Source organism: Podarcis bocagei (genome assembly GCF_964188305.1).
Source record: "Podarcis bocagei genome assembly, chromosome: 6".
Taxonomy (NCBI): Eukaryota; Metazoa; Chordata; class Lepidosauria; order Squamata; family Lacertidae; genus Podarcis; species Podarcis bocagei.
The window spans coordinates 44,536,443-44,561,550 of NC_138130.1; the positions used below are offsets into that span (position 1 = coordinate 44,536,443).

Sequence of the window (25,108 nt, forward strand, 5' to 3'; positions counted from 1 at the left end):
TGCCAATATTGGTTTGACTTTGTGAAACCTAATTGTCTGTCAACGTGTATTTTAAAAATGAGAAGCAGCTGCACTAGAAGCACTAGTATCACATATGCATAGGATTGACAGTACATGGCCTTGAAACATACAGAGAGCTGTTCAGCTGGTTTGGCTCCTCCAGTCACTATTGTACTGTACTGAAAGAAGATAAACTTTCCAAGAGTTACCCTGGTACACAGATAAATTAGCATGTTTAATTTAAGTGGAAGCCAATTGTTAGATGCATGCCTGAATTGAATTTAAATTTTCACAAAAAAGGCCAGTTTGAAGATAAAGCATAACATCTAGTCTGCTTAAAGCCAGTATTAATGCATGATACTTGATGCATACCCATGCAAGTGTCCCAGCAGAACTGGGAAATCCTGCGCAACAGCACGGCAGCTATTTTAGGCGCCATGATCTCGCATGATTTTGCACTGTGATCGTGCCCCCTAAAAGTGATTTTTTCAGGCCCGCAATCTTGTATGGCATCCCAAAATGCATGTTTTTGGGGTTTTGTGCTCTCATGCAAGAGCACAGCCCCGGAAAAAACCACACCTTTTTGGTTTCATGATCTTGCGTGGGTCACGCAACTTGCATAGGAGCATGGCCAGGAAGACACATGTCCTGGTTTTGAGAGGGTTCAACCTCTGCCACACCCACATACACATGTCTAAGACTTTCCTAACATGAAGGAACTCCACGTGCATATACTGGTCCAAGTATAGAACCTTGTGTCATACATGGAAAATGTATTGCCAGTGGATGGGCATAGGAGTTTTGAGCATCAGCCCACTGTTCCCATCACCATGTGAGAGCCATTCATATGAGCACTCCGATGGAGAAATGACTAAAGCAGTTACAGACAACTGACACATGCACTCACATTTCTTGCATCTTGTCCTGAGAAGTGGTTTGTGCAGTCATCTTTCCCATGTATGGAAACCATATAACAAATATATGTGAGTTTCCTGCTATGTTACACCAGAAGCACCGTAAACAGCTACACATAATCACACATGCAGCTGCTTACCTGCAGCATCCAAAGCAGGTATCTTGTTCCATCAACAAGAGAACTTTCCACCCTCCCACCTTGCACTTAAAAATAAAACAACAACCACACAGTCTTTCTGCCGTCTTTCAATGGCAAGGTTTAACATGGGGCGGGGTTGGTTGGGATTTTGTGATACTTTATCTTCATATTTTCAGCATTATATTTTTAGTGTTTTTTATGCTTTTAACTTTAAATGGTTATAACACACAGGAAGCCAAGATAGCACAAAATAAAAATAAATGAGCTGACAATACATTAACAGAAAAACCTATGCAATTGTTTCCCCATGTCTGTTCAACTGTACTTTGCCATGGCAACAGAGGCTAAGCGACAATATGACTCACACTCTATAGCTGCAAGATGAAATGGTAGAGATGAATTAAGAGATGTAGATCATCCAGTCCTGTAGACCAGTCCTCACTCACCAGGCCAGATTCTGTACCTGCTGCCACCCACTGCTGTGCAGTCTACTGGTTCCCACAAGCAGCAGCCAGTTTGCTTGCACAAATAACTGCTCATGCAAGTGGTCTATTCATGTGAACAGTACCACCTCAAACCCAGTTTCGTATCCTGTACCCAGAAAGGATCCTGTATCCTGTACACATTCTTGCAGAATGTAGCTGTTTGGATATTGCCTAGCTCAAAGAGCAACCTGTGATTTTTAGCAGGTATTATTAGTGTGTGCTGAAAATTTGTCTTGTCTTCTTTGTTTTACCAGCCTTCATCAGTTAATGAAAAGATGAATTTTGTTCAAAGGTTATGAAAGAGGAGTGAAAATATTAGTGAAATTGCTGGTTTCAATGTTTTTGATGCTTTTGCTTTAGTTTTGAGGTGGTCAAGAGGTGTTTGTATGCGTGCCTCCTTCCTTTCATTCTGTAAATAATTTCACTAGTGTTCTTCAGTCTGTCTGTCCAAGGGGAAATCTCTAATTCCTCCCATGGGGATTTTTAGGAAGCACAAGCAGTCAGGGAGGCTGCAGAGAGCTGGACAAATAAGTGGAAATCTTATTTAAGGCATTTAAGGCAGCCCTTCAAGTAATCAAAGTCTAAACTGTGTTTGTGTGTCTGTAAAATGAGCAGCCTACTTTTAAATTAGGAAATGATACAATGCTCAGCTTTTATGGAATGCAGTGGACGCTCGGGTTGTGAACGTGATCAGTGCGGGAAGCACGTTTGCAACCCGCAGTGTCTGCAACCCGCAGCACCGCGTCTGCGCACGCGCAGGTTGTGAGTCAGTGCTTCTGTGCATGCGCAAGCGCCGAAACGTGGAAGTAACCCGTTCCGGTACTTCAGGGTTCAGTGCAGTGCACAACCAAAAATTGCGCAACCCAAAGTGTCTGTAACCCAAGGTATGACTGTACCCTTTTTTGCTTTATCCTACTTGATCTGCTTTTAATTGTAGAAGGATAGTGTAGATGGCCTCAGAACTGGACTACATGTTATTCTTGCTCCCCAAGGACTCATGCCAAGGTCTTTTTCACACTTGATACCTGAAGCTGTTGTATCAGGAGATGCCTAGTATTGAAGTGGGCGGTGTGGACTTTTTTCACGTGAAATATGTGCTCTACTCTGCTAGTACTACTGAGCTGTTCTGGTTGTCACGACTTACCCACAAGAGTTGAAAGAAATAGTGGAATAAATGCAGGTGAAACAAAATAAGGTTGTTCCAATGCCTAGAAAAACAATTACGTTGAGAGAGGCATTTATTTTAATAACCTGTCTACACATGTGCAGTCTATACATTTCAAAGCTAGTGAATTATTTTGCTAAAAATAGACGACAAAGGAATTGGCAAATATGACAAGCCCAACAGCTTGGTAAATTGCCTTTGCAGTACTAGACACAAGTAGCCAGCTGCCATTTACTATGATCCTTTGAGCTGCTTCAGAATTACTCTTTGGAGAAGGTCAAGAGGAATATGACCATGTAAATGAGAGGAATAATAATTTCATCTTGAAGCCTTTTCCACCACAGAACAACTTGATGATGGAAACATTCCATAGGGCCCTGTCTTAAAATTGGCTACTAGAGTAATCAAACACAAGAAATATCTCTCAATCCAGCAAGATGTATAAGCTAGGGCTTCCAGCTCTCTACTATGTCTGCTTTGATTGAAGGCACATGGCTTCTTCTAGAATGAAAAGACCAGGCCCTGACAATGTAAATGTGTAAATCTGTTCACAGGACTCCTGCTGTTACTTTTATCATACTGTGCTTTCCTATTGTGTATAGCTGCGTGGTTAGGTTTGATTTTTCAACAAAAAAAAAGAGAAAGCAAAGAAAAGAAAGGAAAAGGAGGCCTAGAAATAATAATAAACAGGTGCTGTGCTCGATTAGTGGGCCTCTTCATCTTTCACTGAGGCACAGCAGCCATTTTGACAGCTTGCCCAAAGCTTGAATATCACAGTCAATTTTGTACATTACAGTGCATGTAGGCTTTCCAACTGATGTCTTGCTTTGCTGAAATAGTATTTCTCATTTTTGTTGCAGCTCCTTCATGGGCTAATTAAATTCAAATGTAACATATCCCGCAACCCATAGAAGCATTTGCTGTCATTAGCAGAGCTCTCCTTGGTGTGGATCCTAAAGTAAGTTAACATACGTAAATTCACAAAAGGCTTGTTTCCTCTCCTCCTTTGACAGCCACATGTAACCCCCCCCCCCAGTCTTTCAACATGTCTTTCAACTTTATTTATTTATTATTCTTTCTTTCTTACACCTCCCGGGGGGAAGAGGGCTGTGCCGTAGTCTTCCCTCCACCCCCCAAAAAACCCCAAACCCCTCCCCCAGTGTCTAAAAGAGCCATTTCTTCTTCTTTTTCTAGCTGGGAAAGAAAGGGAGATTCCTTGTTGAGGTTCCCCCCCTCCCCCTGCTTTAGGAGGGTAGGAGTGAGGAGGTAAGTTTTTTTCGGCCTGCTCCCAAGCAAGTAGCCACAGGCACCCTGTTCCCTTTGAGCCGGGCTCCTTGCCTCCTGCTCTGTGTCCTGGAAAGGGGAGAGATTGTCCTCCTCGAGGTAGCAGCTTCGAGAAGGTAATGCAGCTGCTCCTGAGGTGGGGAGGAAGGCAGGGGCAGGATAACTGAGTCATTTCTCTCTCTGGACAGCTGGCATCCTCTGTGCCCCCCTCCTCCTCAGTTAGGGCTGCTGTGCTTGGAAGGGCGCTTTGGGTCTCCCACGTAAGGAGGGACATTCCTTCTGCTGCTCAGCGGAAAATACGTATGGGAAATTCTGGACATCCCTTAAAATTCAACCCCCCCCCCCGACACCATTTTAGGCATCCGATTTCATGGCATGTATTTTCTGGACGCATGGCAAGCCTAGGGTAGTCAAGGGACCTTCTGACCAATGCAAGGTGGGGGGGGGGGAGAAGGGGGCTAGTGGGCAATGGAAGGGATAGGAAACATTCCTTCTGTGAACTTGCTTTAATTAACATCTTCGAATCCATTATATTCCTGCATTCATGCCCCATTGTTTTCTTAAAATGAATATTGACGTTGTATGCCATGTCTTAAGTACAAAATAAAGCCTCGTAGTTGTAAATTCAATGACAACAATATAAGAAGAAGAAACAATGTATAGAGTGTGACTCCTGCTTAATATTCTAATGATTGCAATGCTGCTCTTTTCTACATGGGTAATTCCTTTTTCTTCATTCTTTCCTCCAGTCTCTTTAGTTAAACTTAATTCTCTAGCCTTTTATTTTAGAAGAATTTCAAATGTTTTCATTAGCACTTCATTATTCTGGAGTTGTCTGTTAGAAGCAAATTTATCAAAATTCTGTTGCTGCAATTAACATATAAATTATCTTCCATTTTACAATAAGAAGCTCCCCGACCCCAAGGTTGGGTTTATTTCAGTTTCCTTTAGACTCTAATTTTCCTGGGTGCATTTTAAAGTTTGTCCACACATAATCATAGCAGACAGGCACACACAATGTATGTGCATAAGTGTGTTTAAGTATGCACCCTCTAATAGAGAACTCAGCTAGTGTGCACTAACAGAACTGGAACAAAAAAGAAACATATCAAAGGACATATCAAAGAGCGGAATAAAAATGCTTTAAATAAGTGAATAAATAAATCCTGAGGTTTCAGTTTAGAAACAATAATATATCTTTTGATTAACTGTAAAGAATTTATTGAAAATAATTTGTTTGGAATGGCAAGTTCAAGAAAAAGAAACTGGAACCTTTACAACCTTCCTATGTCAGGTTTGTAGGAATTGAGTGTCATGAGGATGTGAGACACCAGTGAGAGTCTTGGAGGTAGTAACTAATGGTGGTCCAAGTCAGAGAACCACACTCCCTGTGCATTGGCTATAGTTAAGGTGGTATGAACAAATTCAAGCAGACAACAATGTGGTCTAGAAATGGCAACCATTTTATTGTTTACGGGTTCAGGTGGAATTTTGGCTCAGGCATTTGGGTGTATATTCATTTCAGCCTCCTGCCAGAGGGCTGAAGAAGCTTCAGCGTTGTGCCAAGGAATATGGTCTCTCCCAAGACACCAATCTACTGAGGTGGCCATCCTAAGGTCCCCACTGGAAGCTCTATGACCCATTTGCCCCATGCTTGGCTTCTTGACAGAGACTTCCACCTAGACACCTCTGACAGAATACCCTGAATATGCCGCTGGACTCTTAACAGGTGTGATTTGGTGTCAGAAGGAAATGCAAGAAACTTGCCCTTCTCTCTGAAGCTCCATGTTTGGGTGTGTGGAGTGGATGGGTAGGCTTTGCCATTTGAATTTGTGCCAATCCTGACAATTTTTGAACCAAAAGAAAGTGATTACCTTGCTATATACAGAGATTTGATGGCAAGAATAGCACAAACCTCAACAAACTTATGTTGAAATGGAGATTGTCTGTGCTAACGTTATAACCTTCAGTAGTAGCATCAATGTTCTCCAAGAGTTCCATAGACAGTTTTGTTCTTTAAAAACTCCAGTTGAAATTGGAAGCAATAGCACTGAAGAGCAATTGCTTACTATTGTTGTTCTTTTTTTGCAAGGAAGATTTTTCACCCATGTTGTATTTATTTTTTTATTTTATAATAATATTTTATAATGTTGTATTTATTGTTAATATTGTGTGTGTGTGTGTGTGTGTGTGTGCACATACGCACAGTTATATTTATTGATTTTGGGTTTTCTGTGCTAAAAATACTGCAGTTTTGTGTGTTTCCTCTAATAACTTTTGTACTTCATCAGGAGGAAATGCTTAAGAAGTGATATTGATGTAGAATAGAATGTCTCTATTTTCACCTGAGGAATGTTGGCAGAAGACAAGGCAAAGGAGTGTAGGGAAAGGAGCAGGCCTCATCCTATTTCCGATTAGTATTGTTGGTTGTTTTTGCTTGCAGCTATGTTTCCTTGAGTGCTTGGGCTTGGAGGCTCAGACCTGGTGTTATGGGGACAAAGATGAGTCATCTTCAGTTGCTTGGAAACCAGTGGAGCTACTGGTGGGTTGACTTAATGCTGTGGGTTAACTGTTGCCGTTGCTTCACCAAGAGCTAAAACATGAGCAGTTTCCCTGGTGCTTTTCATCTGTCTTGGAAAAATTGACCTTGGTAAAATATCTGGTCTTCAATAAATCAGCAACATCTTGAGGGATGTTGGGCCCATTAAATTGTTGTTTTAGGGGAGTTAGGATAGCTTGTGAAAAATAGTCTCTGGGAAGGATTGATGAGAGGCTATGAATCCTGCTGGATTTAATTGGTCAAGGAAGAAGTCAAACTGGGACAAAAGCAGGATTGTTGTATGACAGGGGATGTGTCCGTGAGCAGCTTTAAACATCATCTTATCAGGGGTGATATTTGTTCTCTAAGAAAGGATGCAGCAATTGTTTAAAGTCCTGACAATTGGGATTTGGGAGGGAAAAGAAACAGGAAAGCTCTAGGCTGCCTCCTCCCATGCCAGAAGCTCTGGTTGCTGTGATGTTTGTTGTGTGTCTGCGGCTACAGTCCTGCACACATTTATCTGGGAATATGTCCTGTTGAACTGAGTGCAAATGATTGCAGTCTCTCTCTCTCTCTCTCTCTCTCTCTCTCTCTCTCTCTCTCTCTCTCTCTCTCTCTCTCCTCTCTCTCTCTCTCTCTCTGTCTCTGTCTCTCTCTCTCTCTCTCACTCTCTCTCTCTCACACACACACACACACAGAATGCATTTTGTTATGTACACCAAGCAAAAAACACTCCCTGTTTCTAAGGTCCTCAGAGGCCCAGTCCTTACCATTTCATGCTTTAGTCCATCTAGAGAACCACAGGACTAGTAAATAGATGCCACTGCTTGGATGGACTGCATGAGGAATGGGCCTGTTTTAAATTACCAAAGTGAGGGGAGGGAATAGGAGCGAGGCAGATAACAAACTGTTATTGAATGATAGTGATGCAACTATTTCATAAATGCTACACCATTTGCAGATAGAAAATTAGAGGCTAAGTTTGGTGTTTTGTTTGTTTTCTCAAGGGCAGCAATTGCAAAAATGTTTTTTGAGGTGGGAGTTTCAGTCATTAAGTCAGTGCATGTTACTCTTCTTTTATTTTGCCAACCATTCTGACAGTCGAAACAAAATAAAAAAATTCCTTCCAGTAGCACCTTAGAGACCAACTAAGTTTGTTATTGGTATGAGCTTTCGTGTGCATGCACACTTCTTCAGATACTTCTTATCTGAAGAAGTGTGCATGCACACAAAAGATAATAGGAAACTTAGTTGGTCTCTAAGGTGCTACTGGAAGGAATTTTTTTATTTTGTTTCGACTATGGCAGACCAACACGGCTACCTTCCTGTAACTACATTCTGACAGTGGCAGTGAAAGTCCCCTAGGTGGCTGTCTCTTTTCTCCCCTGAATACCTAGGATATATCATTCCAGTACATTCTGGGGAAAATTGGAAGCCACCAGAAAGCAGCTTCCAAGAGGTACTGTGCCTACATTTAAAATGCTTAAAGTATATTAATAAAGTCAAGATTGTAAGCTTATGCTAAAATTTATAGTGCAAGCAAACGAACACTAGATGATTTTAATGTAAAATATTACATAGTGATTTCCTTCTTTTGGTATTTTTGTTCATAAAGAAGTCAAGTTACAGTATGTGTTATATGATTTCATCATAGCAGTTTGAGCTAATTAGATTGCCCCGCAGGAGACTTATTGACTAATACAGGAATTAGGGCCTCATAATTGCTGACGCTTACCAATAAACTCTGATTTAGCTGGCTGCACACACTTACACATGAGTACGTCTCATTCATCCCAAAGGAGTTTTCTCGTGAAAAAGCATCATTTATATCTTACAGAACTATCTTACTCAAAAAGATTCCATTACCACTTTTGGAAGTATAGTTTTAAGAGAAGCAAGGTTCACGTCTTAAGAACACAGTGCAATAAAGTGCCCCTGACATAAAGGCATACAAAATTAGCATTTGATCTGGGAATCCTTAGCTTGTGCAAGCACGCCAATTCCTAGGAGCAGAGGTGTCTTTGCCCCCCTCAGTCTTGAGGAGTCTGTGCGTGGAGCCAAGCGCGGCAAGATTCAGTGGCTGGCTCCTCCTTAGCATGACAGAGGAAGCTGCACTGTGCCGGGCTCCACGCTCTGCCTCCTCCCGATGATGCAGTATTGTGCAAGCGCCACATACCGCATGCATGATATCACACACACACGCCATGTGCATGATGTCACACATTTGAGATGCGTGCTGGGCCCCCTCAATCTTAGGTGCAAGATGGTGCTTTTGAACCTCTGGCTAGTGGAAGAGTGAAGTAATACATCTGCTATAGAAATATATTTATGGTAACTTGTTTGGATCTGGAACATCTCTCAGTTCAACCTATCTTTTGGAATGTTTCTCCCTGTATAAAACCTCTGCCTCATAATTTCATTTAGGACAAGAAGAATGACCTCCAGTGATAGACTCTCAAGTTTTGGTCTTCAAGAGGCAAGGACAGATGTTTGTCTTCTAGAAAGATTTTGACTGATGTTCAAACTTTTGTTTGCGGGTTGAATCCAATGAAGTTATTTTGTTCACAGAATAGCTTCTACTTGTTAAACTGAACTTTCTCTCCTCTGTATGCTCCCACAAAATCTGTTCCGGAGGATTGGGGGAAGCCCTACAACAGATTTTCTTTTGGGGGGGGAAGGGGAGATTCCACTGCATGAGTGGGAACATTTTAATTTATTTAGATTTTAGAATCTTAGGGGTGTGTGTGTGTGTGTGTGTATATATATATATATATATATATATATATATATATATATATATATTTGTTGTTGTTTAGTCATGTCCGACTCTTTGTGACCCCATGGAGCAGAGCACACCAGGCACTCCTGTCTTCCACTGCCTCCCGCAGTTTGGTCAGACTCATGTTTGTAGCTTCGAGAACACTGTCCAACCATCTCGTCCTCTGTCGTCCCCTTCTCCTTGTGCCCTCCATCTTTACCAACACCAGGGTCTTTTCCAGGGAGTCTTCTCATCTCATGGGGTGGCCAAAGTATTGGAGCCTCAGCTTCAGGATCTGTCCTTCCAGTGAGCACTCAGGGCTGATTTCCTTCAGAATGGATAGGTTTGATCTTTTTGCAGTCCATGGGACTCTCAAGAGTCTCCTCCAGCACCATAATTCAAAAGCATCAATTCTTCGGCGATCAGCCTTCTTTATGGTCCAGCTCTCACTTCCATACATCACTACTGGGAAAACCATGGCTTTAACTATACGGACCTTTGTTGGCAAGGTGATGTCTCTGCTTTTTAAGATGCTGTCCAGGTTTGTCACTGTTTTTCTCCCAAGAAGCAGAAATCTTTTAATTTTGTGACTGCTGTCACCATCTGCAGTGATCATGGAGCCCAAGAAAGTAAAATCTCTCACTGCCTCCATTTCTTCCCCTTCTATTTTCCAGGAGGTGATGGGACCAGTAGCCATGATCTTCGTTTTTTTGATGTTGAGCTTCAGACAATATTTTGCACTCTCCTCTTTCACCCTCGTGTGTGTGTGTGTGTGTGTGTGTGTGTGTGTGTAAAACAGCTTTCTAAGTTCAACTGACTTGATTTTTTAAAGAAAAGCTGAGAAAAAATCACTAACTAAATACATAGTAATCAATGTTCCAATGTACTTCAGCAATACAGTTAAGCATTTAGCTGTATTCTTATGTTCCATCAACTTTAATGAGACTCAAGTACAAGCAATTTTAGTCCTGGAACATATTCCCTTATTCAACATTCTTCAAAGCATTGTGCTGCTCCTATTTTATTGGCTTGTGGTGATGGAGCACTTTAAGATCACAGCTAAATTCAACATATCCACCCTCTTTAAAGTTCTCTACAACTGGAAAGATGACTGACTGAGTGGAATATGAATTATTTTACAAAACTTTTTTGTACATGCAAATCGCTGTTTAATGTAAACTATTGATTCTTGGGAAATTTAGCAGTACCACATATTCCACTGTATTTTATTTGTAAGATTTTGCTGAAAGTGCATCTTTCTCTTAGAGTAATTCTGCACACCAGTTATATCAGGAGTGGAGGGAGAGAAACACCTCTGCTCTGCCAGATGTATGGCAGCTGTACCTGATGTTTTCTGCTGGGGAGGGGAAACAAAAACCACACAGCCAGCAAATACAGCCTCAAAAGGCAGGTGTGACTCCAGTGTCCTTTGAAACTCTGCCAGGGCTCGCTAAGCAAGAACTGGGTGCCAGCCCTGATGCCCATATTCCACTCCCTTAGAGGGTGAACATGAACTCTCAAAGAGAGGAACATACTCTGTCTCACACAACGCTCCCTGTGTATCTATAGCCAGCCTACCGGGGAAAGGTCTTCAGCCCCTAGTCCCTAGATAACGAGTGGGAAGGCCTTTCAGGACATACCCTGTTCCACCAGGAATATATTTCACGCTGGTGTGTATTTCAAGTTCCACTGGAGTAATGGGGCTTCTGTCAAATCCTGCACCCCCTCAGGAAGCAGAAAACAAATATAAGATTGTGCTCAAAACATCTTTCCTGATTTAGGAGTGCTTTTTGACTATTTGACTGAGGGAGACTACTTGGGGAAGCACCACGACTCAGAAGAAAAGCAAAGCAGAAAGATATAGAGCTAGAAATGAAACTCAGCTGATGTAAGTTAAATGGGTAATGTGATTCAAATAGAGCCCCAGTATTGGTATGTAACAGATATATATATATTTTAAATCAATTCACTTTTCCATCACTCCAATGGAAACAACATGATCTGGTGTGTGTTGGCTGTACTAGTATCTATGGTTACAAGCACTTAGCCCCATAAAATGCTCGGTCATGTGCAGTTTGTCTGGGATATCTTTCCTTTCTACATAGCAGAGTTACTGGTGTTGCAAAAAAAGAAAAGAAAAAGGGGAAAGCAGGAAACTGGTGTGTGGAGAAAGCGATGGGATGTCTTGGCCCTTTCTCCCTTTTCTATTTTCCCCAATAAGTCCAGCTCCCTCAGTTGAAATTTACTCTGTAGGGGTAAATATAAAAGGTAGAAGTGTAAAGACTTCAAAATAAAATCATGTCTGTCTTCCACTTTAGTTTTTAGTTATTCTGGCTGCACTTCACAAAACAAAAAAGCAAGGGGGGAAACTTTATGTGTATCACCATGTTTAGTTTAAATCTTATTAAAAGCCTGGTTTTGTGTGCATAGTTCTGATGAAGAAGTACATCACACTATTATTAGGATTTGGAGTGAAATGGCTATAATATCAGTGTTACAACTGTGCTGAAAATACAATATGCAAAAGAGACTTGTATGTAGTTCTGGTTGAACAGTTCATCATAAATATTTGATGCTGAGAGGCTTTTTTTCTCCACTTTATGAATTATAAATAGAGGATACCATAAACATTTTGATTTGCTATAGAAATAGATACTTGCCAACCAATATGCATCTATACAATTATGTGCAGATATGGCCAGCTTTCATCTTGTCTTCCTGAAGATTTTGCTTAGAGGGAGCTCCTGTGGAATTTGTCTGATACATGCAACCAAACACATGTGTCCGGGAAGTATAGGATCATCAAGGTTGAATTTGCTGATCACATGATGTCGGAGGTGCTAGAGAAGACAGAGAGGAGGCAACATTCCGTGTATCATTCTGGATTGCTCCCCCCATTCTACTATACAGGTACTCATGCTGCATGCTGCAGAGCATGGGTTTGCCCATTGATAAATCCATATTTTGTAGCAAAGGTGTTTTATGAATGGTCACTTATCTGGTGATAGTTGGCTTGGTAGGAGTAACTAAATGTTTTTTATGTGTTTTAGCAGACTGCAAGCTAAACAACACCATCGTTTAAGAGGGATATAGACAAAATGGAGCATCTGCACAGAAGGGTAGTGAAGATGGTGTGTGGCCTGGAGGCCAAGTCCTAGGAGGAAAGGCTTAAGGGGTTGGTATGTTTAGCCTAGAGAAGAAATAATTATGAGATGATATTTCCATTTACAGTGGTACCTCAGGTTAAGTACAGTGGTACCTCGGGTTACATACTCTTCAGGTTACATACGCTTCAGGTTACACCCTCCGCTAACCCAGAAATAGTGCTTCAGGATGAGAACAGAAATTGGGCTCCAGGGGTGCGGCAGCAGCAGGAGGCCCCATTAGCTAAAGTGGTGCTTCAGGTTAAGAACAGTTTCAGGTTAAGAACAGACCTCCAGAACGAAGTAAGTACTTAACCTGAGGTACCACTATATTTAATTCATTCCGGAGGTCCGTTCTTAACCTGAAGCACTATTTCTGGGTTAGCGGAGTCTGTAACCTGAAGCGCCTGTTACCCAAGGTACCACTGTATTTAAAGGGCTGTCACACTGATGGACCAAACTTTTTTCTGTTGTTTCAATGGGTTTAAATTTTGAGAGAGGGTGTTTTGACTGAACACTGGAAACAGCTTCCCATGCTAGAATGCTGGAGCAGATGGCCTTGGAAAATAGTGGTCTTTCCTTTCTTGGAGTTTGCACTCTGCTCCATAGGCAACTGGTTGGTTGCTGTGAAAACAGAATGCTGGATAATATGGGCCTTTGGCAATAGATTTCCAGCATAGGTGGGGGACTTTTGAGGTCCCTTCCAACTCCATGGACCTATGATGTGGGATATCTGGCCAATGAGATAAAAGCATGCAGGAGGAGTTGACGTTATGATATAAAGATTATTGTTTCAGATGAGGCAGACGAGATATGAATATTATCTGGTGCTGCTATATTGGCTTCCTCATAGATTATGTGAATAGTGTTGTGAGGCTGGTGCAGTCACCTGGGGTAAGCCCCACTGAATGCAGGTGGAGATACTTCCAAATAAATATGCATTATATTGAGCCTCCAGTGCTGCACTTTGTATTGGTAAGCATGTCAGCCTTTCCCAAGATCCGGCTGATGGGGTGTGTGTGTGTGTGCGCACACACACACACAGTGAAGAGGAATATGGGACTGGCAGCTTACCATAGATATGTGATACACCAAGTCAGATGATGAGAGAGACAATATGCAGACTAGCATGATAGCTTGGGTGGGGGGGGGGTGAAAAGGTAATATCACTGGCGGCTGTTCATACAGAATAGTTTGTTGTCATAGATTTGGGATCCTCAGCTGCTCTCTGTGTGTGTGTGTGTGTGTGTGTGTGTGTGTGTGTGCGCGTGCCTGTGCACATCTCTCTGCAGTGGAGAGATCTGAGTCAGCCACACCTCCACATTTTTATTAATAGATACACTTTAGTTCTCTCATCTCCTGCTGTCAATTCCTTAGATTGTTAGACAATCCTACATAGTGTCAAGAAAGGCAAGGGAAGGAGACAGAATTGAGGGAAACCCACTCAGAAATTTCAGCTTCTTTCTGCTCTCCTCTTAAATGTCACATAATTCCATGCTGCTTTCTTCCTTCCATTCTTTAGGGCACAGAGAAGGGCAAGGTGCACACACACAATCAGGCAGTTGCTGCTGCAGTATATGAACCTGTGAAGATGGCTTATGCTGTGTCAGCCCTTTGGCCCATCTGGTACAGTACTATTACATCACATTGGCAACAGCTTTCTGCCAAGAGTCCAGAGACAGGTGTTTCCTAGCCCTGCTACCTGAAATGCTTGAATGAAGATGCTACAAACTGAAGTGGGATCATCCACATTAAAGCGGCCCCTGAGGGAACGGCCTCCCAAGTGAGTTTCATTATGTGCAAGAAAACCTTTTCAATATTTATAGCAGGTGCCCTCCCTCTGCAGAATGGTTTGCATCCTCCCAGAAGTGAAGGGAGGACAAAGTCCTGGCTATATTCTACCTCCACCGGCTATGTTCCACCTGCAATGTCAGAAGCAGTATGCCTCTGAATACCAGTTGCCGGGAATTGCAGGTGCGAGGAGTCCTGCTCTCCCCCCAGTGCTGCTTGCAGACTTCCCAAAGGCAATTGGTTGGCCACTGTGACAATATCCTGGACTAGATGGTGCATGTGTGCACGCACACACAGTGCATTAGCTGAGATTCCTGCATTGCAAGGGGTTGGACTAGATGACCCTTGGGGTGCCTTCCAACCCTGATTCTAGTCTGTGATCATAGGCACAGGTTGTATATATGTGTAATTAAATTATATATCATTAATATCACACTCTCTGTTGTCCTTCCTTTCAAGGAACCCAAACACTGGTTAAGCACTTGAGGTGGTGTGCAGCAATATATCTCTTTTTTGCAAAATCAATCCAAAAGCTTTGGGAAGACCCTGGATACCTCTGAAGCAACCTCCTTCAGTTTGGGACTTGTATGAACCAAATGCACACCCCTAATAGCCACAGAAAGCCATGGGGAACTCTAAAAAATGGAATGTAAGGGTAGGTTTCTAATTCCATGGACACCAGTGATTAAGCATATACAACCAGGGTAACAGATGTTTCAATTAATTAACAAGTGAGCAAGAAACAATACGCTTTTTAATACTTTTCAGCTAAGTGTGCCCAGCTGAGTTCACAGCTCAGGCAAAGTTCCACTCAAAATGTGTGCTTGATATAAAAGAGGATTATTTCATATTCCTCTCTTTCTCCTTACCCCTGTAGCTTGTCCTCCTACTCACACTTCTATTTAAAGGCTCATAAATCAGTTCAAACTTTTCACTTTAAAAAAACCATCATTCTATTTCTATAAATGACTAAATGATGTCTCATATTATTATTACAAAGAATGGCATTAGAAGACAAATGGATTCCTTTCTTCAAAATGTTCACCATTTCATTGTATTTGATTCCATTCTGGAAAAGATAAAACCAATTGTACATCTAAATATACGAATAATGGGTTGGATCCAAAGAACCACATTACTAGGCTATGCTTGAAAAGTGTCCAAAACCTGCAACTGGTACAAATGCTGCAGTCAGGTGGCTGCCAGGTGTGAGGCATTTTTGTCTATCTTCCAATTACTGGCCACAGTTTCCTGGTCACAAATGGTAAAGTGATATTAAGAGTGCTGTGCATACAACCATCTGCTTTATTCTACCATGCTACTTCCTTCTGTGTCCATAATCATAACATCTGATCACCCCTTAGATGTGCATCAAGCAATATCATGAGCATAATTACATATAGATATTATTTCTCCTGATACATCCCTAAGGTTTGCACTCACAATCACAGCCCTAACAGCTCTCAAAAATAGGATGTCTACTTAACAGAGGACACTCCAAGTGAAAACCTATGCTATAAAGAAAAATCTGCCAAACAGCTCTACAGGTCAACTTGATCCCAATGTTTGGGCATCACTTTGAATTGAAATCGTATGCTGTCAGTGACAGTTTAATTTAAGTCAAGCATCTTGCACTTCCAAAGCATAAGGCTTAAATTGCTAACATCCTGTTTGCAGATAGCAACCTTTTTCTCTGCTACTAAAGCTGAAACAAAAGGAAAGCATAAAAAGGAAAACATATACTTTATAAGCTTCACAGACTCAAAAAATAATAAAAAAATGTTATGAAGGTGCAAAGCACTATCTATATAATGGTAAAGTTAAGGTAAAGAACCCCTGGACAGTTAAGTCCAGTCAAAGGTGACTATAGTGGTACCTCGGGTTAAGAACTTAATTCGTTCTGGAGGTCCATTCTTAACCGGAAACTGTTCTTAACCTGAAGCACCACTTTAGGTGCTGCGCCGCTGCCACACGGCAGAAGCAAAGTTTTTAGCCCAAGGTACTATTTCTGGGTTAGCGGAACTGAACTGACCTGATCTGTACCTCTTGGACTAATGTGAAGGTCAGTACACAGCTATTCATTGTATTTTTCTGAATGCTGTAACATAGTTCTGCCTCTGTTTAGAAATGCATAGTTTGAGGGAGAAATTCTGCATAAATGTTTGCATAAGATACATATTTATATGTGATCCATCCCAGCAGAAACAAGTTGGTAGATTTTCAAGTAAGCTTATGCAAATGACATGGACCAAATACAGATTAATATATATAATTGAGAACTTCCAATTAATAGTACATACAAAATTCAGTTTAACACCATGAAACATCTATAAATTTATCCCCACAACACAAATGCCTAAATGCAAGCCTACATAACTAAAGGTGGCTCAAATGGAGAGTTCTTACACTGATTTTAAATGATAAAATTAATGCTCACATTTGAGGGTTTTAAAAAAAAATAAATAAAGAAGGTAGAACCAATACAGTATCCAAATACAGTGGTACCTCGCAAGATGAATGCCTCGCAAGACAAAAAACTCGCTAGACGAAAGGGTTTTTGGTTTTTTGAGTTGCTTCGCAAGACGATTTTCCCTATGGGCTTCCTTCGCAAGACGGAAACGTCTTGCAAGTTTGTTTCCTTTTTCTTAACACCGTTAATACAGTTGCGACTTGACTTCGAGGAGCAACTCATAGAACGCGGTGTGGTAGCCTTTTTTGAGGTTTTTAAAGACTTTGGTGATTTTTGAAGCTTTTCCAAAACTTTCCCGACACCGTGCTTCGCAAGACGAAAAAAATCGCAAGACGAGAAAACTCGCGGAACAAATTAATTTCGTCTTGCGAGGCACCACTGTATTCACTAATGAGAGCAATGGTGTCTTGATTCCCTTTTCAAAGAAAAATACCTACTCACAGTTCATGATCCCAGTCTGAGGACACATAATGCTGAAGCTAAGCAGGCCTGTGTCTGGTCTGGGCTGAGATGAGAGACCTCCTGGGAATGTCAACTATGCTTGTCTTGAGTTCAACTGTGGAAGAAAGGTGGGAATATAAATGTACTTATTAATTTGATCTGTATATGCCCTGATACATCTGGGATGTTCCATTTATATGTTAATAGCACCATAGCTTGTTACCATGGAAACACCTATGAAGTTGTAAACAGTAAATGGTTAAAATTAAATCACTGAAGAGATCATCCAAAAGCAAACAAGAACACCAGTATATCTGTTTTAAAAAAAACAACAACCCAAGATTTCATAAGTCTGGTTTTTTTAAGGAACAGCACAAACAAGAAAATTAAGCCTGCAGTTATTTTAAAATGTATTTTAAAAAGTTTGTTTAAGTCTTTGAGTTCTGGAGAAACACTGACATTGACAGATGTATTCACCCGTCAGTCTCTCTTAACTGACACTTCATCTCACAGTATTTAAATAACTTTGTATGGTACCATATGCTACATTTGGTACAAAATGCAAGATATTCTATAGATAACATTTCTGTTAGTGCAAGCAGGGAAAGAATGCCTGCACCGATGATGTGGTTGCCTTCATTGATGTGACTGCTGGCAGGCTTGGAATAAAAAACACTATAAATGCTGAATAGTCTCAATCCACATGTGTTATTTTGATTGCCATCAGCAATGTGTGGTTTAGCTGTCTGCTGCTGCGACATCTATTTTTTGCTTTCACCATCATTCTTTCTATACTAGTTTCCTAATTAATTTTTCCATTACACTCAGTGGTGGCTACAGTCACGAACCACATCCTACTTGTGGTGAATGTGTGCATGTACCAAGATGGTCTACCAGGCTTGCATGCTGAGCACACTGCTTTATGGAAGTGAGTCGCGGGCAACTTACAACCGTCAAGAGTGAGGGCCTCAACGTCTTCCACATGGGCTGCGTCAGGAGGATTTTGGGTATCACATGACAGAACAGAATTCCAAACAAACATGTGCTCTCTCCAGTCCAAGTCTTCACACTCCTGTCTCAGTGACATCTACACTGGCTTGGTTGTGTCCACAGAATGGAAGATTCTACAGGGAGCTGGTTTCAGGCACCAGGCCCATTGGCAGACTGACTCTGGGATACAAAGATGTCCGCAAGCATGACAGGAAGGCTGACAACATCAGCCCCACCCTGTGGGAATCCCTTGCAGATGACCGCAGAGGCTAGAGACAGACAGACAGGTTGTGTGTCCATAGCAATGGCCAGAGGAGGAATGACTGTTGGGAGTAGAGCAGAGAGAAGAAACACCATGGTGCTTTAGAAGATGATAAATGCCATCCACAGTCACTTTAGAATCACCATTGGAAAGGACCACAAGGGTCATCTAGTCCAACCTCCTCCTGAATCTTTTTGCCCAATGTGGGGCTCAAACCCAGAACCCTGAAATTAAGAGCCTCATGCTCTACCGACTGAGCTGTCTCTGGGTTGTGGTGTGTGTGTATATTTTGCCAGTCTTAACAGTACCCTTCACTTACTTTCAGTTTCTTGGATGTATTGCTCATCCAAACACATTCAGGAATGAAATGTCAGAGGAATTTTGTGTGAAGAATATAAGCAACATAAAGTGCACATTATCTCATATTGTCAAGTAGTATTATGAAATCATTGCCGTGGCATACTTTTAACTTCAGCTTACTTCAAGTGCTACACAATGAAATTGTCTTGGGAAAGTTTGGAAATGTTGAATATATGGATAATGAGAAGCATCTGACAATTATTCATCCCTTTGAGGAGTTTCAAAACTTGGGAAATATGCTGCTAGATTCCATGATGAATAAGGCAGAGAAAAAGCATCTAAAAAGACATGGGGAAGCATAGGCAGAAATGTAGTTTTTTTTCAGCTACTCATTATATAAAAAGTGAAGTGATATTCAAGAACAAGACTTAAATGTAAATGAGATTCCATGTAGCGTCTTAAGCTGCCTGCAGGCCCAAAAATCTGCAGTATCAATATTCACAATTTGATATGAAAAGAATAAATAATTATTTTGCTGAATCATAACTCTGTTGTATATGATAGCTTTCTACTATACCTCACAATATGAAATGATCATTTTGAACACCTGAAGAGTATTATCAGAGCGCAGCATGGATGACAAACCAAGGCAGGTTTGTAAGACTCACCTCAATAGGAAGCAAACATCACAATCCTGAAAATCCGTTTCCAGCTAGGTAGGGTTGCCAACTCTGGCTGAAGAAATTCCTGGATATCCGCCCCCCCCAACCCAGATCAAATGTCTACATACTGCTGTACTCAGCTAAGTGCTGATTAGCAGCAGTCATGTTGCCTAGTTTGCTTGTTTTATTTTTCCTCCCATAGCTATTTGCTATGGCTGTGCATCAACTTTGGACAAATCCATGATCCCCAACTGAATAAAGCCCAATTGGGAATTGCTAGGAGCATATTAAGGCAGTGCCAGATCACCTTGGGTCAGGCTGGGTCCACACAGAATGATCTGAGGCTAACAAAATGGGGGTGGCAAGCGTATGTTTTGAACCCTAATTAAACAGGTCATTGATGGTGGGGGAGGAAAGGAGGAGATACAGGCAGAGACTCTTACCTGTCCTCCCCCTGCCAACTGCATGTTGTTACAGTTTAGAACCTTGATTGAACACACAGGGGGAGAGTCTTTGCCTGCATCCCCCTTGTATCCCTCTTTCCTTGATACCAACTGCATGTTTAATTTGGGCTGGAAGCCCTAAACTAGACGATTAGGGCTCTGCAAGTCCCCAATTTGGTTTGGCGCTCAGATTAGACCTAATCTGAGGTTTCCCAATCAGGCTCTAAACCAGATCTGGGCTGTAACTGCCCAGCCCTTGCATTCACAGTGTAATTGTTAGAGAGTGCCACACGCAGAGCATCAAACATAGATTGGATGGATCATTTACATATTAAAGATGCTACAAAATCCTCTTTAGGGATTGTAGGATGATTCATGTCCTGAAGCACTAGCCATTTTCAGTTTTAAAAACCTTTCAAAGCTCATTTCAAAATGCCACAATTTTGCAATCTTAAGACTATACATTGGAGTCCAATCTTATCCTCGAGTTATGCTAGCTGAGGGGCTTTAGGAGGCTCCACTATGCTGGCGGAACAGTAGATTTAGCAGTGGAACATTTCTCTGGCCTCATCTAGTATACACCTGGGGGGGGGGGACCTCTACTGAGGGTGGAGGAAGTCTACAAGGAAAAGCATTTATGCACCAAAAAGTTGTAAATACGCTGGCCATTCTGTATTTGACTTTGCATTGGACTTACTTTCATTGGACTTAATGATTTTGCAAAATATTTTATACAGTAAATTCATATAAAGCAAGCTAACTCTTCCTACTCACTATTTTCCAAGATTAAAGTCTTGATCTACCATTGTTAAGAAAGGATAAATGTTTTACCTACCAAGGTGTCCTGTTTTTCCTCTTTGTCACTGCTGAAATTCTTCATGACTGATCTTCAACCTGGGCATTCCACAAGTACCTTATCAATCAAAATGATTTCAGTAATTGTAAAAAAACCCCATTGTAAAATCATAAATGACAACACAATTTCCAAGAAAAGGACATTATTAGGGGGCAGCAGTGCTCATGCTCTACACAAACCATTTTGTCAAGGCAATTGACAGAAATCAGTGTGTCTACAAAAAGGATGATGGATGGTGTCACTACACTTGGGAGACGGATTGAGAATTTCATGAGTAGCTGCAAATAATTAAATTATTGATTAAGTGGCAAAACTATATGTAAAATCCACCAGTTTCCTACATAGACTGTGCTTGAGGATAGTTGGGAGTTACATGTTATTTCAAGCACTGCAGCTATTAAACAAAATGAATTAATCTCTAACATGGGTTTACTTGAATGTCACTGGTGATATATTTGGCTCTTATTTCTGTCTATTCAGAGTTGGACACACACTGGAAAGATCCTGAGAAACAGGCTTCTGGGCAATCTAGTTTGAAAGTGGAATTTTGCTCTTTCATTCATCATGAACTAGGACTAAAGTTTTGAGTCTCAAAGGAAACCTATTACATAGGAGACTGGCCTTTCATATATGACTGTCTTCAGTGCATGATCTCAAACCATAGGAGTTGACTGATGTTCAAAGAGGCTTTGTTCTAAGGGTACTAGCTTCTGGGTGTTTTTACATTACGCTGTACTACAGGAGAGGGGACCACTCCAAGAGAATGGAATTAAAAAGTGAGAAGGAATATATATATTTTTATGTCTGTTAATCAGAACTGGCATACTTCAGCTTTAATAAAAATCAGATAAATGAAAGACAGCTGTTACACTGGGGCATACATTAATTTCACCGCAAAAGAAATCTGTAAAAGAATGGCCACACTTCCTAGGAATTATATGTTTGCTGAAGCCCAAACAGCTGATGGGCATAAGCCAGTGGAATTTGTGGTTTGATCAGAAGACACATTTGTTTCCATGACAAGCTGTTTTTGTTGTGTTTTCAGAAGTGGCAAAGCAGGTGCAATAAAACTCTGATGCAAATGTTTATTATGCATTTAAAATATAGAAGGGGTTGTACCCAGTGTTAGCCATACTTAGAGTAGACCCACTGAAATTAATGGACACAATTAACTTAGGTGCTTTGGGTGTTATTCAATGTTAGTTCAACTCAGCGTAGACACACTGAAGTTAATAGACATGACTAATGTAGGTTCATTAATTTCAGTAGGTTTACTCTGAGTATGATTTTGTTGACTACAATCCATTAACTTTATTAGGTCTATTCTATGTAGAACTCAGTTGGATACAACTCAGGTTCAATGGACATTTTATTAATCCATGCCACAAAATAAATAGATGGTGCTGCTTGATGGAGCCAACATTAGAGGACCTTGGGTTGCAAAGTGATTTTATATATAAATATAGCAAATATATATAACATATATAACACACAACACACACACATATATATTCCACATTTAGTGAAATTGCTGCCATGGCTAATAATAACCCATGTGTTACATAACATCTCTCAAGACAATGTACATAAAGAAAAGATTTTTTAAAAATCTATTTAAAACATAAATACATCAAAATAGAATCAGAAGACTACCTATCTATCCTCAGAAAGCAAGAATTCAGAAATCATGCTATCATACACAAACTCTCAACTATCACACTATCTTTGCATGCACTTCATCACCCACCCAACTCACCGTTTAATTCAATAAAATGCTTAAACAATTAACAAACAATAATCATGTTCAGAAGGATATGTCTGCTGAATAACAATCCAACCAAAGGTAAAAACCCTAAACCGAGTGATTTTTCACTTCATTTCTCACCTGGGGCAATACGAACACTCACTGCAAAGTTCTGAGGTTAGTGATAATTACCTTTCTGTCAATAACTGCAAGGATGCTGCCATTGTTTGCAGAAGATGGAAATTGATCAGCTCAGCGATGACCCACTTTAGCCCTCGTCCTCTGGTTCTTGCCCTTTGTACAAGCAGCTCCCAGCTACATGCCTGAGGGAGGAACAAACACATTCTTGTACCCAGCAGTCTCCCACTTGTTTTCAATCCTCCTGATGCTCACCTTGTGCGCAAGCATACATTCTAGGCACATGCATGCATTCTGGTCATTTCCTTCCAAATTATTCTGTTCAATAGATGCCTCAGATAGATGTTTCAAATCAGGCTTCATGAATCAATCTTGCTCTACACATTATCTGTTTCATGGCCCTGGTTGGCAGTTACGTTGCTTGAGCGTGATCTTTACAGGCGCCACTTTGGTGCTGTTTTATGAGACACCTTTCTGTTCAGTATTTTGGTTGTAAATTGATGGAACCTGCTCATTCTTTACAACATAAGAGAATGGCGGGAACATTTAGTAAAATTACTGAGGTGTGACAAACAGCAAGACACAAATAGTGCATAAGCTGTTGCTATATCAGCATAAAATCAGCAGACTGAGTACCTTCGGTATATTAATCGTTGACATAAAATGTAGTCATGAGGTGGTGGTTGGAGGAGCGGGGTCGGAAGACAGAGTAATTTAACACAAAATGAATACAAGGAGACCTTGCTAATAAAATGCCATGAAATGTAGTTCACAATGAAGACACAGCTTTTCCTTGATAGGAAGCAGGAACCTAAATTAAGAGAGGATCCAAAGTATTGCTCCCCATTTAGCACTTCTAGAGTGGTGAACTGGAGTCAGCTGTTTTAGTGCTGTATTAGGGGCTACCATCCCCCCCCCGGTAATGGTTATATGGTGTGCGACATTTTGAAGAACTACTACCCATCAACAGACAGCAATAGTCGATGCAGATCTTGTGAGGGCAGGAGGATGCCATATGCCCATTAATTCAGAGAAGAAACAAATTGCTAACCTGTGCCATGAAGGCCAGACTCAGGGACTGCAGTTCATAACATGCAACGATTCACAGAGATGTGGTAGGAGAAATGCCTTTCCAAATAACGAAATTATCTCATAAAAGATCTGAGTCCATTTTTGTGTACTCTAATTGGGGTACCTCCCCAATGTCTCAAACAGAGAACTGCTACCCAAGATCCATTTTGAATAGAAGTAAAGAAAGAAGCATGTCAAAGTGCAAGTAAATAAATAGGTACCGCTCTGGCGGGAAGGGAAACGGCGTTTCCGTGCGCTGCTCTGGTTCGCCAGAAGCGGCTTAGTCTTGCTGGCCACATGACCTGGAAGCTGTACGCCAGCTCCCTTGCCCAATAAAGCGAGATGAGTGCCGCAACCCCAGAGTCAGTCACGACTGGACCTAATGGTCAGGGGTCCCTTTACCTTTTAAAGAAAGAAGAGCCATCTGTGTGAGGTGGCAAAGGGGTGCCCCCCACTCCCTCAACTTGCTAGTAGTTAGAAAGAAAAAAGCCAGAGTTGAGAGTTGGGTGTGTGAGGTAGAAGCTGGATGCAGACTGCAGGCTGAAGCCTCTGAGATAGAGCCATGCCTGATTTCTCCTTGAATCTAAGGCTGTGACCCTCTTGGGAAATTAATATATATGTGTAAATAAACCATATGTCACACAGACACCACAGTCTCTGCTACCCCTCAATTCGAGGAAACTGAACCCCTGGGATTTTGCACTGCTTAGAGATTGGGGTGGCATGAAACACCATGATCCACTCCTATAGATTTATGTCATGTCCAGAAGAAACCAATCATCTATTTAAGCATCTCTAGCTTAATTCCTAGTTCTATAATTGATGAAAACATGACTATGATATGCAGATTCATAGATCTATGCTTTAATTCAGCGCCACTGATTCTGTGCTTTTCTGTAAATTACTGAAATAATGGAACTAGCCATGTGCGTAAGCTTCAGCAATTACATAATGCTTTGGAGACAGTTGTTTGCTTGGACTAATGTTACATGCTTCATCTCCTTGATATGATCAATTCTTCAGAATTATTTAAAGTGAAAACTATTGTGCCATAATTTCATTTCGTTTTTATTTCAGGAGGTAGAGTATTTAAACCTGAACCATCTTATCTCATTTTGGTTTCATTGCTGATTACAAAAGTGGTGCACCCATCCGTGTTAGCATGCTGCTATACTTATCATACTTTGAACTGAAATTGTAATTGGGAGAGGAGAAACAAAATCTCTGGGTTTTTTTTACAAGTAGTTGATTTATTCACTTGTGCACTAACTGCATTTTCTTTTCTATTAGCATGGAGAGTGTAAACATCATTAAAACAAACAAATCTGCATAACTGTATTTTACTTGAACTTATTTCCATTTCAGTAAAACAATATCCTTTTTCATGCTTTACTTAGTGAAGAGACAGTGTGGCTACAGTGTTGAACTTGGACGTGGGAAACCAGGGTTCAATTTTCCACTCAGCCATGAAGTTTACTTTGAGCCAGTCCTCATTTAACATTAACCAGCATT

The 25,108-nt window shown here is 41.0% G+C and overlaps 3 long non-coding RNA genes across 4 annotated transcripts in view; 2 read left to right on the forward strand and 1 right to left on the reverse strand.

Annotated features, from left to right (window-relative positions):
* LOC308589033 overlaps window positions 1-3,719 on the forward strand; it is a 566,573-nt gene extending 562,854 nt beyond the window's left edge. For both annotated transcript variants that reach the window (XR_014009040.1, XR_014009041.1), the window contains one exon: window positions 3,565-3,719. This is a non-coding gene — a long non-coding RNA (uncharacterized lncRNA). The remainder of the gene's footprint in view (window positions 1-3,564) is intronic.
* Window positions 3,720-5,513: 1,794 nt separating this feature from the next.
* LOC308589043 lies at window positions 5,514-12,569 on the forward strand. Its single transcript, XR_014009057.1, has 4 exons — window positions 5,514-5,717; window positions 11,067-11,217; window positions 11,978-12,195; window positions 12,336-12,569. It is a non-coding gene; the product is annotated as an uncharacterized lncRNA (long non-coding RNA).
* A 4,507-nt stretch (window positions 12,570-17,076) lies between these two features.
* LOC308589050 lies at window positions 17,077-22,678 on the reverse strand. Its single transcript, XR_014009065.1, has 3 exons — window positions 22,529-22,678; window positions 20,623-20,700; window positions 17,077-17,245 (listed from the first exon to the last, which is right to left on the reverse strand). It is a non-coding gene; the product is annotated as an uncharacterized lncRNA (long non-coding RNA).
* Between the last annotated feature and the right edge of the window lie 2,430 nt (window positions 22,679-25,108).